Genomic DNA, 20,335 nt, shown 5'->3' with positions numbered 1-20,335 from the left:
ACTTTATTGCTTTTTGAATATTTCTAGGTATGTAGGGTATCAAAATAGTATTTCAGCCTTATATGCCCTAAATGAATTACACTTAATACAACATTAAACATAAGTAAAAGTATTTGTCAACATGGATAGCTCATTTATAAAGTCCATAAAATATGTTTTGTGCACATTGTGTAAACAAGTCCTTTAGAAGAAATAGAAATAAAAATGGGAGCCTCAAATTACAGTTGCAGATCTGGAAAAGCTTAAAATATAGGTTAGGTCTGGGGGCATAGCCAGAAGAGATATATATATCTTGAATGTAAGAGGAGGAGGCTCTGTGGAAGAGTATAGGAAAATTAAAGTAACTGGAATGATAGTGGATCCATTTAAGAATAACTGACGTCAAAATTGACCTTAGTTTCTGCAGTTTCACTCATTTATTTAATCAATATTTAGTAAGTGCTTGTTCATGCTACACTCTGTGCTTGGTGTCTGGCATAGAGAGGTGAAAATAATCATTACTATTTTCTACTGAATGTATCTTATGTAATAGGAATTGTGGTAGACAGGTTATTAAGGTGCCCCGTCTCATTTATTCCTCATAAGAACTTTTGAGTGAGAGTCCTTATTGCCCCCAATTACTTCTCCAATGTTGGTCAGCTGGAGTCCCCATAAAAAAACAGAACCCATTCCAACTAGGATAATTCATGAAGGAGAGTGGATGTTTAAAATGGAACCATTTACACATTATATAATTAATCATATAACTAATTATAAATTATATAAGAAGCTACATGGAACACTGCAGGAATCCTGGTGTTATTAGTGGCAAAACTGTCACCATCTCAAACATATAAAGACTTTGGAGAGGAATTGTATAAAGTTAAACTCATTGAAAGGAGCACTACTAGACTGTTGAGTGACACAGCAAGTCTGGCATTTCCTACCTTACAGAAAGATAGCCAAGGGAATAGATACTTTGATCTCACTTTCCTCCTTCCTCCAAATCTCATGCTTGGGATTTGGCATTAACCAAACTCAACCAAAAACCAGATGTGCCTGTTGATGTAATTCATACCAGTCAGTCAATCTGAACAGAGAGAGTGATGGGGAGAGGTGTAGAATAGAGATGGAGAGACCTACAAAAGCTATCCAGCACGCCAGGTTATGCAGTAAAGGGCAGAAGAGAACTTCAGTGCAGATGTAAATGGTTCCAATGCCTATGTGTTTTTCATTGAGCATTTCAATCTTACACATTTCTTCCTTGATAATCTGGTGGGATAGACAACAGTTTTAATAGCTATAATACTTACACAAATAAAATGAGCAAGATTAAGAAAATTGATACTTTTGCGACATGCCTATCAATAGCTTATAAACTTCCAGTTTTAGTTCTTGCTGTGGCTTTACATCTTACCAGGATCCTGGAGTCCCCTTTAGTCTGAAGCTTCTATGTCACAATGGCCCAAAGATGAATCAAACAACTCAAGGAGCTCACAACTGAGTGTGAGAGATATATATGAAGACAACTAACTATAATACAAGTGTCCAGGTCTCTAGATGTGGCAAGTCCACTGCCTTGTGATATCATAGAAGAGCAAGCAATTCAAATGACTGAAGATTGGTGGAATAAGGAAAGGTTTCATAGAAGTGACATTAAAATAAGCCTAGGAGCATCAACAAGTGCTCAAGGCTTAATGGACCTGAAATTCTAGAAATTTTGTTAGGAAGATGTCAAATCTCAGTTCATGCCTAATACCAATCAAATCTACCTTGTACATTTCAAATCTGAGGCTAAAATCTGATCTGCAAGCAGTTGGTTTATGGGGGACATAGAGGAAAGAATTCTGAGAATTGCCAGTGCATTAGGCTTCATCTAAATTAAAACAATATTATAGTAACAGCTTTTATTGCTTTTGGCAACACATTTTCATCTTTTATTAAAAACATTAATATGTTTTTCTCCTGACAAAGACCACGTGTCACCAAGATAAAATTTTTTTTCACAAAATGCATTTTAGTGTTTCAGAACTTTGTGGAACTAAAATGAAAGCAGGAGTGGAAATGTAATCCTCATTCAAGAAAGAGTACAATCTGTATCATCAAATTTCATTATTTACATGGAATGATACATTAATTGTTCCTCAATATGTTCTTGGAATTTGTCCAAAAAGCACGACTTTAATACAGATATTAGCAGAAACACTACTTATGAATCAAGTGGAAAAGGAATTCTTTTTTTTTTTTTTTTTTTTTTGAGATGGAGTCTTGCTCTTGTTGCCCAGGTTGGAGTGCAATGGCGCGATCTCGACTCACTGCAGCCTCCACCTCCCGGGTTCAAGTTATTCTCCTGCCTCAGCCTCCCGAGTAGCTGGGATTACAGGTGCCCGCCACTATGCCAGGCTAATTTCTGTATTTTTAGTAGAGACGGGGTTTCACCATGTTAGCCAGTCTGGTCTCAAACTCCTGACCTCAGGTGATCCACCCGCCTCAGCCTCCCAAAGTGCTGGGATTACAGGAGTGAGTCACCACGACCAGCCAGGAATTCTAGTTTTGACTCCCTTCTAAGACTTTGGCATACTAGTTAGCATATCTTAATTATGACAGAGTAAGTCTAAAAGCATATAAGCATCACTCATGGTAAAAACTCAAAGATCTATCACTTAGTGAATATTTCATTAAATTGTTCTTTGAGAATAGGGTTTTCAACAATGAGAATATTTTTCTCTCATTCCTTTCCAATGACTACTATAGTTTACATTAGCGGAAACCAATCTACAGCCTTGGTAAAAGCATTTAAATAAATATGAAAATTCCTGTTTGATGAAAATATTTTTTAAATAAAGTCAAATTATTTTCCATACACCTTTAGAGCTGAGCAGGTTCTTTTGTTTGACTGGTTCAATACTTAACCAGTTATTGCTGAGTAAATTGAATTCCTATGAAGGGAAGTGACTTTAGTAAGACCATCTTTCTTATTTTGTTGCTTTTACTTCCTAACTTTAGTGTAGATTTTTATCTGGCCATCCCTGTTTATAATTATGCAGCCAGCTTCTAGTTCTCCTTCTCTATAATATCTACTCTGTCACCTCCATATCAAAATATGTTGACTCCACATCAGAAATACACTTTGAATTTGGCACCTTATTGCCTTTCCCTCTGTTCCTACTATAGTTCAGGCTGCTATCATCTATTATACAGTTTTGATGGATCCCTTTCAGCCACGAGGAAGAGTCAAATTTTTAAAAAGAAAATATAAAACCTTCTTAACCCAGCTTGAACTATCCAAGCTTCTTTTTAGCCATTCACTTACCAACCACCCATTCGAAGTAAAGGTCCAACTCTTTAGCAACGTGGGATTCTTTCTTTTCCCCAAAAATGTTAGTCATACACACTTTCCGGACATAGCATTCATATCTTAACTATGACAGAGCAAATCTTGGTTGCCTACTGAATATCTTTTCCATCTTTTGAGATGCTAGTCAAATGTAATTTCTTATGTAAAATCTTCTCTACCCTCCAGGACAACGAAGCCCTGACTACTTTGTGCTCTTACAGCATTATGCACAAAGTTGTGCCACAAACTTTTTCTTTGGTTGCAATATCCTTGAAGTCACAGGACAAGTATTATTTAACTTTGTGTGTTTCTCATGTTTACTACCATGGCTGGAACATAATAGAAGCTTTTATATTTGCAAAATAAGTTGTTGAATGCATTAGTTGCCATCAAGGTATGGTTTTAAAAGTCAACGTACGTGGATATATTAATAAATGGTGGGTGCTTCCACAGAGAGATGGTTCTCCATTCTCATTCCCCTTGGTATTGTAGGGGTATAACACAAATGAATTAACTTGACTAGTAGGATGGGAGTTGGTACTTAGGTTATAGCTTTGGCGGGCATCCCTACATTCAACATTGTTTTTCATAGAGAGGTGCCAATTGACATTTGCCAATGGAGTAATGGAAGAAATGTTTCTCTATTAAGATGAGTTTTGGTGTGGAAGACACACAAATAGCTAACCACATTATTCCAAACTTCACCTTTGAGCAGCGTAAGAAATAACAAAGAGTCCAGGAGTTTCTTCTGGACCCATTTGAGGCTTCATATTTCAGTCTTTTAATCCAAGACCATTAAGAGATATTAAAGTTAAAAAGTACTTAAAGTTGAACTGTAAATGGACTTGAAAAAGGTGAAATAAATCACCTGTAAATTAGTGAGGCTCCAACAATAAGCAATCCAATTAGGGTACACACCTGTCAACTTACTCAATTTTCTTTTGAAAGGTATCAGTGAGAATGGCATATTTGAAATTGGTAGCAGTTCTGATTTATAGCACAGGCCCATCTGCATAGCTTGTACCCTATTGTCACTCTAGAGATAATAGCCAGATCCTCTTTATGTGAAGAGTTCACCTCTGTCAATAAATTTGTCCAGGTGATAGTGCCAAGAATCTACAAAGGGAAATCACTGGGGTCCATGTATTTAACTAGAACTGCTGTGTTTACCTATTTGCTGCAGTTCTCCTATGCTAGGAAACAAAATTTACCTCTTTCCACTCTCCAAAACCTTTGGTTCTAATTAGCTTTTGACCCAGAGATGTTCTAGAAAGAGCCAGGTTTCTCTTTTTGGTCTGTGGTGGCCTGGACCCTACTATGTGCCTGTCTCTCCTACAGTCCTCTGGCCCTTCACTATTTGTCCATGTAACCTTGAACATGACAGATTCATTGGAGTAAAGAAGAGGATTTGATAGCTTCCAAATCACTTTATGGTTGACTTTATGATATATCAGTCTCTACTAAATAGAAAATTGTGATATTGTCAGTCTGACAAAGAAAACTAAATTTTGCTTCAGTCTGGATAATGTCAGTGAATAACAAATTGCATTCTTTTGCCTTTCAAGTGTCTTATACAAAGACAAAAAGCAATTTGTTTTTGTAACATTTAGAGTCTAAATAGAATGGCAATGCCTTCTTTAGTGTGTAAATATGACATTGTTAAATTGAAGTGCTTAATGAAGGAACGTCTTTTCGTTAATTCATTTATCAAAAAGGTTTTATATGTATGTTCACTTCTATTTTAATAATTAATTTGGGGTTAAAGATTGGAAAACAAGATTTTGTCACAGATTTTGTTAACTTCCTGAGCACACATCAAAAATGGCATTAGTCAAAATTCGTAGATATATAGCCTATGAAACATATGCAAAGAGAAGAAAGATTTTCTTAAGTAAAATAGAGCACTCAAATTTTGAGGGATATACATTGATTTTGATAACAGAAAAATACTGATGTTCAATTGAAAATGTTAGCACATTTTCATTCTTCAGCTTTGTTGCAAAACATTTTCATCTTTAATAGGTTAAGGTCTTTAATAGATTAAGTCTTTAATATGTTAAGTTAAATAATATACAGTTATTACCATACTGGAGACTATAAAATTTTTCCAATAAATGACCATAAGTACAATTTTGCAAATATTGAGTCCCTCATTTCACCAGTTGTTTCTTTTTACTTAGTTTTATTAATTAAACAATGAATTTATTCATAAATATATAGCTATCCAAAAATAATTATTACCGATTATGTATAAAAGAGCAATACAAACTGTTTCTCATCTTATAACATTTAGTCATATGAGAAACACTTCTTATATTAGAGATCAATGAAATTATGTCTGGATCCTGTAAGGTGAACAGGAATGAACTGAGGCATGCTAATATCATCACTAATATTATACTTGCATAAAGATTGCACACAACTTGAAAGGTAAAAAAAAATGAGCAATTTGGTTTCAAATATGACCAACAAAAAGCAAAGAAACTATGAGAACTAGAGAGTTTTCTAAAACGTTAAAAATGCAGCATGTATCTTTCAAAACAGAAAGATGAATAACCCTGAAAATATGGTATTTTGCCACTTTATTTTTATTCCTGGAATTGTACTTGAGAAATGACTAGTGTGTTCCCACAGTTAATTAGCAGACATGGAATAGGGTTACAAGGAGCACTCAAACCACAGTCATGATATCCTAAAATTTCTTCCACATTCTAGGCTGAGCAAATGCCAAGCCTTATCAAACAGAGGAACCAACTAATGATGTGTACGTCCATGTGACAGAATTTAGAAATGTCTAAATAATGTAAAAATCATCCGGTCTACCTCACTTTGAACATGAGGAAACTGCTCAAGGAAATGAAGATGATTTGCCCAAGGGTACCCAGTAAGTTAGTGTCAAATCTGGGGCTAATTTAAACTTAGTGGCTCCCAACAGTGAGGTCTTTCAAAGAGTATTTGTGCTTCTTCAGGTGACTTTTTGTAGTCAGTATTCCCCATCTGCTTGCGACAATACTGTTTCTTTTCTATTCAGCTTTAGTCATTCATCTCGATAAGGTGCCTAAAATTTTTCACCATGCAATTAGTAAACAGTGGTCCATAGAGGCTTTAAATATTGACATCAAGATACAATATTTCTATAATCATGCGCACAGCTCTTTTCCTAGTCCTATTTCCCATGGCTTTCACTTATCTACATTCCAGACATGCCAGTCAAACTTGACAGTTCTTGGGTTTGCCATGCACTTTCATACCACTTTGTCTTTGTTTCAGCAGTTCTTAGCCTGGAATTCCTTCTACTTAATTATTTTTCTGTCTTCTAAAGTCATTTTAACTGAAAATAAAAACAATACTAATGACTCAGCAACAAAATGCACAGAGAATATAGACAGTCCATGTATCGAAATAGAAATATGTATAGTCAATAATTATATAAAAAGTGCTCAGTCTCACTAATACAAAAGTGGAAATTCAAATGAAATGACATTTTTTATCTTGGAGGTTACCAATAAAGTTTGCTAATAAGCACTATTAGTGGAAGTATATGGAAAGAAGAAAACCTCATAAACTTTATGGCCAAGTGTGTGGTAGGTTTTTCCACTTGCTTGTGTCATCTCTGATTTCTTTAGCAGTGCTTTGTGATTCTCATTGTAGAGCTCTTTCATCTCCATGGTTAGCTCAGTTCTTAGGCATTTGATTATTTTTGTGGCTATTATTTCACTTGCACCTCGAACGTTATTTGTGTACAGAAATGTTACTGAGTTTTGAATATTGATTTTGCATCCTGAAACTTTGCTAAAGTTGTTTATCAGACCTAGGAACCTTTGGACAGAGACTGTGAGTTTTTTTTCTAGGCATTGAATCATATTGACTGTGAAGAGACAAAGTTTGACTTTCTGTCTTTCTATTGGGGTGCCTTTTATTTCTTTTTCTTACCTGATTGCTCTGGCTAAGACTTCCAGTACAATTTTGAATAGGAGAAATGAGAGTGGGCATTCTTGTCTTGTTCTGGTTCTCAAAGGGAATGCTTCCAGCTTTTGTCCATTCAGTATAATGTTGGGTGTGGGTCTCTCATAGATGGTTGATATTATTTTGAGGTGTGCACCTTTGATTCTTGGTTTGTTGAGGGTTTTTAACATAAAGGGATATTGAATTTTATCAAAAATCTTTACTGCATCTATGGAGGTGATTATTTGGTTTTTGGTTTTAGTCCTGTGTATGTGATGCATCACATATATTATTTTGTGTATGTTGAGCCAACTTTATAACCCAGGAATAAAGCATACTTGCTCATGATGGATTAGGTTTTTTATGTGTTACCAGAGGGGTTCTTGCTCCCAGAGCTCCCAAGATAGTGGCAGGCCACTTCCAAGATGGCGGCAAGCCTCTTGTTCTCTGACCTGGGGTTCTTGGCCTCACAGATTCCAAGGAATGGAATCTTGGGGCATGCGGTGAGTGTTATAGCTCTATTAGAAGCTGTTGGTCACGGAAGAGAACCGTGCAACCCAGTGACCAGTGTTCAGCTCGATTAGGATGAACCCGGGCACTTAGCTGTGCAGGATCTATGGCAAGCCCTTAGCCTGATCAGAAGCAGCAATGGGTGCCTCACTGGATCAGGAGCACAGGGGACACCCTGCCAGATCTGGAGAGTTGGAAGTCAACGGCGGGTCTGCCACAGAGGCAAACAGCAGTGGTGGATGGCGAGCAATAGCTCAGATCAAGCCATAACAAACACAGACCAGAAGAGTGTGCAGTTGCAAGATTTAATAGAGTGAAAACAGATCTCCCATACAAAGGGAGGGGACCTAAAGGGGTTAGCCGTTGCCAGCTTGAATGCCTGGGTTTATATGCCGATCATTGTCCCTCCCCCTATGCTCTCAGATGATAGATGATTGGCTCTCAGATGATAGATGAAAAACCTCCTGTTTTTGCCAAATTAGCATTTTAGTGAGCTTTCTTTACTACCTGATTGGTCGGGTGTGAGCTAAGTTGCAAGCCCCATGTTTAAAGGTGGATGTAGTCACCTTCCCAGCTAGGCTTAGGGATTCTTAGTCGGCCTAGGAAATCCAGCTAGTCCTGTCTCTCATATGTACTAATGGATTCAATTTGCTGTATTTAGTTGAGGATTTTCGCATGTATGTTAATCTGAAAATTGGTCTGAAGTTTTCTTCTTTCACTGTGTCTCTGCCAGGTTTTGGTGTATCAGAATGATGCCAGACTCATAGAATGAGTTAGGGTGGACTCCCTCCTGTTATGTTTGAAATAGTATCAGTGGGATTGTTACTAGCTCTTATTTATACATCTCATAGAATTTGGCTGTAAATCCATCTGATCCAGGGCATTTTCTGATTGGTAAGATTTTTATTACAGATTCAATTTCAGAACTCATTACTGGTCTGTTCAGGCTTTATATTTCTTCTTGGTTCAATCTTAGGAAGTTGTATGTTTCCAGCAATTTATCCATTTATTCTAGGTTGTCTAGTTTGTGTGCATAGAGGGGTACATAATAGTCTCTGAGAGTTTTTGTATTTCTGTGGGGTCGATGGTAAGGTCTATGTTATCATTGCTGATTGGGTTTATTTGGATCCTCTTCCTTTTTTTATTAGTCTAGCTAGTGGTCTATCTTATGTATTCTGTCAAAGAACCAACTTTTGGTTTCATTGATTTTTTGTGTGGTTTTTCTCATCTCCAGTTTGTTCAGTTCAGCTCTGATTTTGATTATTTCTTATCTTTTGCTACATTTGGGGTTTGTTTACTTTTGCTTTTCAAGTTCCTCTAGGTTTGATGTTAGATTGTTAATGTGAGGTCTTTTTAACTTTTTGATGTGAGTGTTTAGTACTATAAACATCTCTCTTAACACTGTTAGTTGTGTCCCAGAGATCTGGTACATAGTGTCTTTGTTTTCATTAGTTTCAGAAAATTTCTTGATTTCTGTCTTAATTTTATTGTTTGCTCAAAAGTCATTCCGGAGCATGTTGTTTAATTTCCATGTAATCGTATGGTTTTGAGAGATGTTCTTGGTATTGATTTCCACTTTTATTTTGCTGTGTTCCAAGAGTGTGGTTGGTATGATTTCAGTATTATTTTATTGTTTACCCACAAATAATTTAGGAGCATTTTAATTTTCATGTAACTGTATGTTTTGAGAGATATTCTTGGTATTGATTTTTTTTTTTTTTAATGGCACTGTGATCCAAGAATGTGGTTGGTAATTCAGTTTTTTAAAAACATTTGCTGAGAATTCCTTTATGGCCTAGTGTGTGGATATGAAGAATCAATATTGTTAAAATGGCCATAATGCCCAAAGTTATTTACAAATTAAATTTTATTCCTATCAAAATACCAATGACATTTTCTACAGAATTAGAAAAAAAAATTCTAAAATTTATTTGGAACCCCCTCCAAAAAGCCCACATAGCCAAAGCAATTCTAAGCAAAAAGAACAAAGCTGGAATCCTCTCACCACCTGACTTCAAACTATAGTACAAGGCTACAGCATCTAAAACAGCATGGCAATGGTACAAAAACAGACACATAGATTCATGGAAAAGATCAGAGAACTCAGGAATAAAGCCATATACCTACAACCATTGGATATTTGAAAAAGCTCATAAAAGCAAGCAATGGGGAAAATACCACTCGGTAAATGCTGCTGGGCTAACTGACTATCCATATGCTAAATATTAAAACTGGACCCCTACCTTTCACTATATACAAAAATCAACTCAAGATGGAATAAAGATTTTAATGTAAAATCTAAAACTATACAAATCCTAGAAGAAAATTCAGAAAATATTATTCTGAACATCTTCCCAGGTAAAGACTTCATGATGAAGACTACAGAAGCATTTGCAACAACCAAAACACTGACAAGTGAGACCTAATTAAACTAAAGAACTCCCGTACAGTATAAGAAACTATCAACAGAGTAAACAGGCAACCTACAGTATGGGAGAAAATGTTTGCAAACTATGCATCTGACAAAGGCTTAATATCCAGAATCTATAAGGAACTCAAACAAACAAATAATAAAAAAAAATACAATTTAAAAATTGGCAAAGGATATAAACAGACACTTTTCAAAAGAAGACATTCACTCAGCAAACAAGCATATGAAAAAATGTTCAATGTTACTAATCGTTAGGGAATTCCAAATCAAAACTAAAATGAGATACCATCTCACACCAGTCAGAATGGCTATTATTAAAAATCCAATAAATAATATATACTGATGAGGTTGTAGAGAAAGGGAATTACTTTTCTACTGCTGGTTGGAATGTAAATTTGTTCAGCCACTGTGGAAAGCATACCCAGGTAATAAATCTGAATGTGTACTTCTTGAACCTAAAATAGAAGTTGGAATAAACAAAAGAAATCTCATAAACCATTGCTAAGTATGTGTAACTATGTATTCACATGTACATTAAAAGTATGGGCAAGACCATATATATTATACATATATACATTTATGAAAATATGTATATATGTATATGGATGTGGCTTAGGTCAAGTATGTGTAACTATGTATTCACATGTACATTAAAGGGATGGGCAAGAACATATATATTATACATATATACATTTATGCAAATATGTATATATGTATATGGATGTGGCTTAGGTCTATATGTGTTAACTACACACTGGACAAGTTCTACTTCTGTATGGTAATAACAATCACTTACATTTATGTGATGCTTTATAGTATCCCAAGCACATTCATATTTGTTTTTTCATTGGAAACTTAGGAATTGGTACTAAGAATTTTTTAAACAAAGTGAGTTTATAGTCTACAACGTTCATATTAAGTTATTTGTTTAAGGAAATAGAACTTATTAGGAGAACCCAAAGAAATTTTACATTTACTAACCTCTTTGTAACTCTTCACACAACTGGGATGAGGGAGGATGGTGGAGGATGCAAGACAGAGATGGGCTGGAGAAAAAAACCTATAAATAAACAAGACAGAAAATGGCCAAAAATAGTAAGCACCTTGGAATCACCACCTTCTTTGCCAGGCATTTTCTTTTATTCCAAAAGAAACCTTTCATCTGCCTGATTAGTTTTTAAAAATGATTGCCTCCCATGTACCCCTCCTAGAACCCAAGGAGCTAAATATCTACAGTGAACCTTAAAATCAGTACCCATTCCAAAGACAGGATGACCTGTATATATTCTGAATAATTCTGCACGTTAAATGTGGAATTGTGTCATTTTGTTTCATTTCAATTCACTTCTTTTTATTTCATTTTTTAATCTGTCTCCAACTGATCAAAATAAATCAATATCCAGGGAATGGGTTAAATTTAGAAGTTTATGCTTGAAAAAATATTTGGTATCTCAGTAGGTGAGTTTTCTTGCCTGAGCTTGAAACAGCGCTGTGAAGTCACCCTTCCATCTTTTCTAAATATCTTATTGCAAAGGAACTCTTGCCAAAACACACAACCACCAACTTTTCTCTAATTAGTCCTTAAGGAATTGTTTTTAAAGTCTTAATTTTCAGGAAACAGATGTAAACCTAACTTCTAATTATGAAAGACATAGGCTTCTTTTTCCATTTTTTTTCTTTTTATTTCATTTGCTGACAAGCGAGACAACCCACTGTGTTTTCTTCAAGGATAATTTTCCAAAGGCAAAGGAGGGGTTGGAAAGTAATTGAGCTCTTTCATGAATGGAGATTGTAAAAAACACAAATACAGAGCATTTAGTCTTGCCTCAGGAAATAATGTCATACTTATACCTCAAATTATGCGTGTGCTCAGAGCAGTTAGAAACACATGCATGTATGTACATATGTGTGTGGACACGTAAGCACATGTTAACATTAGTGGTAAATAGAAGACAGGATTAATAAAAACCAACCATGATAAAGAGAGTAAAATGGCCCATTAATATAATGCTGTTATATCAAACACATAGGATGAACTGTAGAATTGGATTATGATAGAGCACTTGCATTTTTAGAGGCAGAAAAATAAAGACTCTAGAGATCTGGGTACCTGCTTCAGGACAGATCTCAGATACAGAAGTGATTCTTAACAGTATTTACAATATACATTATCTCCTTATATTTCTCCTAACTATGCCACATTATATATTCTTTCCTTTTCCCTTACTATAGCAATATTTTATTTCAGATAGCAACATGATCAAAGGAAAATATATATTTCCCATTCTCTTTTGCAAGTAGGCTGTCATGTGGCAGGCAGTTCTGGCCAATGAGTCATAAGCAAAAGTCACTGGGTGAGATTTCTGAACCAAATTATCAGAGGGGTCTGAGTCTACTGATACACAGGTTTTGGCCCTTCTCTGTTGTCTTTCCTTCTTCTTTTTAGTGGGGAAAAAAAACCAGGATGGTGAGTACCATAGTAAACATCATGAGATAATTGATGATGACCTTGAAGATAGAAGGCACAGACTATGGGAAGCAGAACAGAAAGAAAGAAGCTTGGACAACTGATGGCTTCACAAAGCTTCTGTACATGCTTCAGACTTCCTACTTTGCAGATTGTGGTAAAAGAAATATAACATCCCACTGGTTTCATCCATTGTTTTCCAGCTTTCTATTAGCAGCAACTGACTATGAGAGGGAATATTTTAACCAAATAAAGTTTGTATATTGAAGGCTCTTCTAAACCAGATAATGAAGGGCTCTAAAATGGTCCTTCTACTTTTACAAAAACTGTTAAGTGATGCCTATCAGAATTCAGGGAGGCAGACAAATTTTCTACATGTACCAGGAGAAAGTCAACAGCAGCCATATCTAACAGCAAAACTTCCCAGAAAGAAATGGCAATGTGGACATGCCAGCAGCCGTCATCTCTCAAAATTGTCCAGGACAACATAATTTATTTCAGTCTATATTTACAAGACTAGTTTCCAAATGAAGTGATGTGGAGTGAAGTGTTCCAGGATTGCTCTGAACAGTAGCACAGAGAAAATGATGGCAAAGCAAAAAACAAAATTAACTCAGAGTTGGTTAGTCCTCAAATGAACTTTCCCCCCAGCCTCAGTTGGTTCTTGGTCCTGCACATCTCTGCAGCATAAATTTCATCTTACCCTCTTTCTCCTTCCCTAACACCACACCTTTGTCTCTAGCCACATGTAACTCCATGTAATTGATAAACACATCATGCTATTTCTCACCTCTAGCTTTTTACTCATGCTACTTTCTCTGCTTGCATGCACTTTTTGTCCTTGCCCCTTCTTCTAAATAACTCACATTTGTTCTGCAGAACTCAGCTTTTAATTCTGCCCTTCCAGAAAGGCTTCTGTTCCTATTCTTTCCATCTTAGCATCACATATACAGTGGACTAAGTACCTCCCACCATTTGCTACCTGGGCTTACCACCACCACAGAGTTTAGCAGAGTATGCTGTCACCACACTGATTTTTTATTTCTTCTAGAGTTCTGGGTTGGGAGCAGGAACTAGGTATGACCCATTTCTGATTTCCAAGCCCTAGCACAATACCTAGGACTTAGTATTCATTAAATATTTGTTGAATGAATGGATGTCATAAATTATTTAAAAATGCTTTTGGTATTTTTCCACATTTGCAATGCTTCTGTAAAACTGATGTTAAGTACAGTATGTCCTTAGAGCGATTTGCTGACATAAAACCCAAAACGAACCAAGCTTCACAATAATGCTGAATAAACTCTAAGATGAGTTTAGGTAGAACACATAGAGAAAAATAACTTAATATAGAGCTTTCTTCTACATTTTAATATCCATGGCAAATTAGTCTAGTGGTTTATAAAATCTTCCTCTTTATTTTTTATGTGTTGTGGCTTTAAATATTACAAGCCAAGTGGGCACTATACATGAAGGAATTTATGACTGGAGTTCGAAGAAGTTGCCAAAGTTAACGTGAAGGGGTGATCATATATATTTTTACTTATGTGAAGTACATTGAGAAGGCTGGGCTTGTCTCCCTGCAGGAAATTGGTCAATCTGGTGTAACACCCTGGAGGGATGAGGAAGGAGTGTCTGACATAGTGGACCTGATGAATCACAGTATCATTTCACACAGCCCCTCAATGTTGCTCCAGAATCTTTTCTCACATCCATCTTCAACGAGGCATTAACAATTAACCAGAGGATAGATATATGGTAGACAGGCTTATCTATGTCAGCTGAAGACATCTATTTTCAGAGTTGAATGTGTATCAGAATCATTGGGAGAGCTTGTTAAACCACAGATTGCTGTAAAATTCCCAGAGTTTTAACTTTGCAGGTCTGGGGTGGAGCCAAAAATTAGCATTTCTGATAAGTTCCCAGGGGGTATTGATTCTGCTCCTACAAGCAACAGGCTTTTAGAATCACTACCATAGTTAGTTAAGGTAATTACATTCCATAATTAGAAAAATATATATATATATAAAGACATTCCCTTTTCCCTTAAAAGATGAAGAGTGTCCTTGGGCATCTAAGAGACTGGAATTCTGAAGCTAGGACTAAAAGTAGAAAAGAAAGAAAAAAGACAAAAATACTGATTAATTTGTTTCTCAAGAGCATAGGAGCAACTGGTATTGCCATCTGGATAGGAAACAATAAACTTCTACTAGCCCAAACCATCTCCTCCTCCTCTTTCCCTTCCATTCCTGAAAATTCTATCAAGATATGGTAAGGTACGTTTTGTTTCCTTTAGAGCTAGAACCACAGCAAGTATGCCCCTGGACAAATGAATTCACTCTTAAATATAATTACTTAATGCAAACCACCTTGCTTTAGAATATCTTGCTGCACTCTCCCAGTACTGCTTCTTTTTTGTGTGTGACAAGTATCTGCACTTTCTCTCTCTCTCTCTCTCTCTGGATTATGTCAATTGGACATTTGTGAGCTTTTTGTGGTAAATTCTGAGTATCATCTTTGGATACCTCTTCACATTTGTGCCTTCTAATTGACATCTACCTGTTTATTTCTGCAAACCCATGATTTTCCTTTCTATTAAGTCCTAAATTGTACTGAGCATAGTATTCTCTGGTAATGGCACCACGTCTATGTAGTCACCTAACCAGGAAATTTTACTCCTCCCTCTCTTTAGCCCTTTCATCTAATCAGATCATAAGACTGAGTAATATTTATGACCCCTCTTCTTTCCTCTAGTTCTATAATTATTATAACTCTGACTTTCTTAGTCTTTCTTGGCTGCAGTCTCTTTTTCCAAATCAAAAATTGTGCTGATCAAACCCTCCAGCTTGTTTAAAACTCTTCAGTAACTCTTCATTACCTACAGTACTGTTCTTCAAATTGTCTTCTTGAAAGGCCTGTTTAGTTACACGGGGGAGATGACATTTATTCTGGCTCATAATGCGTGAGTTCCTTAAGGCATGGAAGATAAAATATTTTATTCCAAGGCAAGCAAAATTGATGGAGTTTGGGGTGGGGAATAGTCAAACTTCTAATAAAGTGCTGCTACAGGTGGCCATGTGTTCACTTCAGCCAAACTTGCTTCTTTGATATATTTTATATATTCAGCCCTGTATAAATTTTCCCTTGGAAAATAGGTTTTTAAGAAAAAAATCTGAACACCTTTTGTATGTAAGATAAAATCTCTAAATATGTTGGATAGTCAAGACTCTCAATGATCTAATCTGCACCTATCTTTCCAGCCTCTTATCTTACTACATTATCTCATGTCCCCTTGAAAATAAATACAGATTCTCCCCCAAACACTCTTTCCCGTGTCTTTGCCTCTGCACATGGTTTCTTCTGTACTTGGGAAACATTTTGCATCTCTCCGTACCAGTGAACTCACTTATGGTCCATTATGACTCAAAGCAAATCTCAACTTCTTTCCCGAGTCAAACTTACAACTTAAATTATCTGTGTCCCCACAGTACTCTGAGAGTACTTTGCAAGCATCTGCTTAATTCAGTCACTTTAATTTCCTGGGTGAGGTATCATCTTTGATTGCCCCAAGTCCTACTACCTTGCCAGCCCCAAAGTAGCTATTGCTAAGTACTTGTGTTAAAATGAATGATATAAAGGTAAAATTTTCCAAAACATGTAATAAATAACACTCATATACATTTATATAATTTGATGTTTGATGTATTAAATTTCTGTGCCGTGCATTGGTACGCTACAGAGGTAGTACCAGACTAACTGGATTTAAATCCTGGTTGTACACTTTACTGGCTTTGTGGCTTTAGGCATATTACCTAACTTATTTACGTTACAGTTTCTTCATGAGTAGCAGATAGACATAGCTACATCAAAGGACTGAATTAGTTGACATATGTAAATCACTTAGCATAGCACTCAGCTTATCATGACATTTATTCTGGCTCATAATGTGTGAGTTCCTTAAGGCATGGAAGATAAAATATTTTATTCCAAGGCAAGCAAAATCAATAGGGTTGGGTGGGGAAAATAGTAAAACCTCTAATAAAGTGATGCTACAGGTGCCCATGTGTTCACTTCAACCGGACTTGCTTCTTTGATATATTTTATATATTCAGCCCTGTATAAGTTTTCCCTTGGAAAATAGGTTTTTAAGAAACCCTATTTTCTTAAAGAAAAATACTTATTTTCTCATCATAAGCATGCAGTATATGTTAACATCTACTTACCACTATTCTGTCGCTTCATACGTTGACTTACTACTCATTAAGTGTATTTTAGTCCACATTTCAAAAACTGAGAATCTTCACAACTTATCCAACATTCTCAGCTTTAAAGTTATATAATTCTATGTTGATCAAGAAAATAGACAAATTAATTAATTTGTAGGCAATATATAGAACTTTTTGAGCAATGAAGATATTTGCCAAAATAAATCAAGTTTTTAAGGCTTCTTTCGTAGTATAGTCTATACTTCAACTCATAGGGCAATTGTAAAAAATCTAGTATGAACAAAAAGACATTATACATAATTATTAACTTTATTTTTTGAATAGCCTCAACTAATACAATGCATAAATCTTAAGTGTTCAGTACAATGACTTCTGATAATTTTTTGATCCCCTGTAACTCCCATCACGAGGAAGATATACAGGCAGTTCCATTACCCTGAGAAGTTTCCTCCTGCCTCCACCACGCTGATTTAACAGCCACCTTTTAGAGGTAATCATTGACTGGCTTATTTCAACAAAGATTACTTTTGACTGTCTTGCATTTGATATAAATGGAATCATGCAGTCATGATTATTTCTAGCTTCTTCCATACAAGATTGGACTTTTGAGATGCATCTATATTGTTACATTCATCTCTCTTTCATTTCTTTTGATGGCTGAGGAGTATTTCATTGAAATACTCAATATTATTACTCATGCTTCTGTTGATGAGCCTGTAGGTGGCTTTCAATTTGGAGCTATCATAGACAGGACTGTTATGAATAAATAGTCTTTTAATTGTCATTTGTATACATTAGTTTTCATGTATTTTCAAATCAATACCTAGAAATGCAATTGGAAGATAATATGGTTTCGATGTGTGACCCCTCTAAACCTATGTTGAAATTTGATCCCTAATGTTGGAGAAGGTGCATAGTGGGAGGTATTTGGGTCATGAGGACAGATCCCTCATGAATGGCTTGGTGCCATTCTCATGGTACTGAGTGAGTTCTTGCTTCATTAGGTCCCATGAGAGATGGTCGTAAAAAAGAGCCTGGCACCTCTCCTCTCTCTCTCTCTTGCTTCCTCTTTTGCTATGTGATCTCTGCACACACCAGCTCCTCTTCCTGTTCCACCACGAGTGGAAGCAACCTGATGCACTCACCAGATGCAGATGCCCAATCTTGAACTTTTCAGCCATCAGAATTCTGAGACAAATAAACATTTTTTCTTTGTAAGTTACCCAGCCTCGCCTATTTCTTTATAGCAATACAAAATGGACTAAGACAGTTGGTTATAGATAAATTATGTTTAACTTCATAAGCAACTGCCAAATTGTTTTCCAAAGTAGGTGTATCATTTTTACACTCCTACTGGCAATGCATATCCTTTTCAAAATTTGGTACAGTCAAATAGTTTTTATTATAGCTGACTTATTGAATGTGAAATTTTATCACATTAGGGTTTTGTTTTGCATTTCTCTGATGACTAGTGATATTGAGCACCTTGTCAAGTGCTTTTTAGCCATATATTTATATATACATAGACATACACATATACAGACATGAAATACATATATATATAGATATTATATATTGTTGTTTGCAAATTTTTCACACATTAGGATCTGAAACATTTTTTTCAGATATATGTACTAAAAATATTTCATCCCAGTCTATTACTTGTGTCAAAGATTAAAAAAGCATGGCATTAGAGTGGTCAGTAACTATGACAGGGAAAAAGCAGAGCTCCACTTTGATTCGTACAAGGGTGACTGGGCATTTTAAAGGGAGAATGAAAAAGCAGAGAGAAAGAAAATGTGAGATGGGGGTGGATGCTTCTTTTTATGTCTCATAATTTTGGTTAAATGCTGTACATTTTGTTTAGGACAGTGGTAACTAAGGCATGCTTTTAGTTGGCCTGGTCTTCAATGTAGGTGCCTGAGACGTTGGGCTGAGTAGGGTTTTATTGTTGCTATTATTACCTTCAGTGTACTATGGTCTTTAAATTCCTCTAGTGTTACTGTGTATTTAGGTTGAAAACTCATTTTCCAGAAGATTATTTTCTTAATGTCTGGTCCACCTTCAGCTGGAGGTCTTCTCCTTTGCCTGTGTCTGAAAGTAGGCTGCAGCCTTCTCTTTTGACCCTCTCCTAGCAAGAGGTTGCTGTACTTGTTACATGAAGCTGGCTAGGCTGGTGAAAGAGGGTGGAGAGTATACGCTATTGTTCTGGCTCAGTCTGAGTTTAAGGCAAGCTCTGTGTCTCCCTTGATCTTACAGTAGGGCGTTATTGATCCTGTTCCTTCCACAGCAGTAGAGTCTTTCTATTTTTCTTGGCCATGAATGTGTTCTTGCCCTTTCCCTAGGTATAGAGGGATTTATGTATTCCCTTTACCCAGCTGTAATTTGTCTTCATCTGTGCCTGAGGGTGACAGTGCTTGTTGACATTCCCCTGGTGAATTAAGACTTTTGTTCTATAGGGGAAGAGGGGAAGATAATTCATATGGAGCATAACACCAGCTATCTCCTCCTCGCTGTCCTGCACTACAAAGGAGGCCTTTTCATCCTCTGTACTGCCTCCAATATTTCTCATGAGGAATGTGAGAGGAAAATCTGTAAGTAGATGTGAACTTCTCTTGTTTGTAAGGCTCCAGAGGTTTCTATACTCTCATGCTAGATCTCTTAAGGTAGAATTATAAGTCATAGATATTATACTTTTTTTCTTATGTACTCATTTAAAGTGATTTAAATTTCTCTCTAAACACAGGTTTAGCTGTATCTCAAAATTTGATAACTTTATTTTATTTCCATTCACTTCAAGCTAATTTATTTTGTGTATTTTTTTGACCCAGGTTTGTTTAGATGTATACTTGTAATTTCCAAATATGTTGGATTTTCTAGATATCTTATTATAATTTTTACTTTAACTCTGCTGTTGTCATACAGTACACTATATATGATATCAAACCTTCTAACTTATTAATCCAATATCATGTTGATCATAGATTATATTCTACATAATGTTGATGCTTTGAAATTTATTAGAGTTTGTTTTGGGTCTCAGAATATGCTCTTGGCGAATGTTCCATGTCTCCACAAGAAGAATACATATTCTGCTTTTCTGTGGTATACTGTCCTATAATGTAAAGTAGGTAAATTTATGGTTTCAGTATACCCCCACCCCAATCTCATCTTGATTTATAGTTCCCATAGTTCCCATGTGTTGTGAGAGGGACCCAGTGGGAGATAATTAAATCATAAGGCTAATTTCCCTCATACTGTTCTCATGGTAGTGAATTAGTCTCATGAAATATGATGTTTTTATAAGGGGTTTCCCCTTTCACTTAGCTCTCATTATCTCTTTGCCTGCCACCATGTAAGATGTGCCTTTCACCTTCCACCATGATTGTGAGCCCTCCCCAGCCATGTGGAACTGTGAGTCCATTAAACCTCTTTTCCTC

Source organism: Papio anubis, chromosome X (assembly GCF_008728515.1).
Source record: "Papio anubis isolate 15944 chromosome X, Panubis1.0, whole genome shotgun sequence".
In the NCBI taxonomy this organism is placed as follows: domain Eukaryota; kingdom Metazoa; phylum Chordata; class Mammalia; order Primates; family Cercopithecidae; genus Papio; species Papio anubis.
This window is presented reverse-complemented; position numbering follows the sequence as displayed.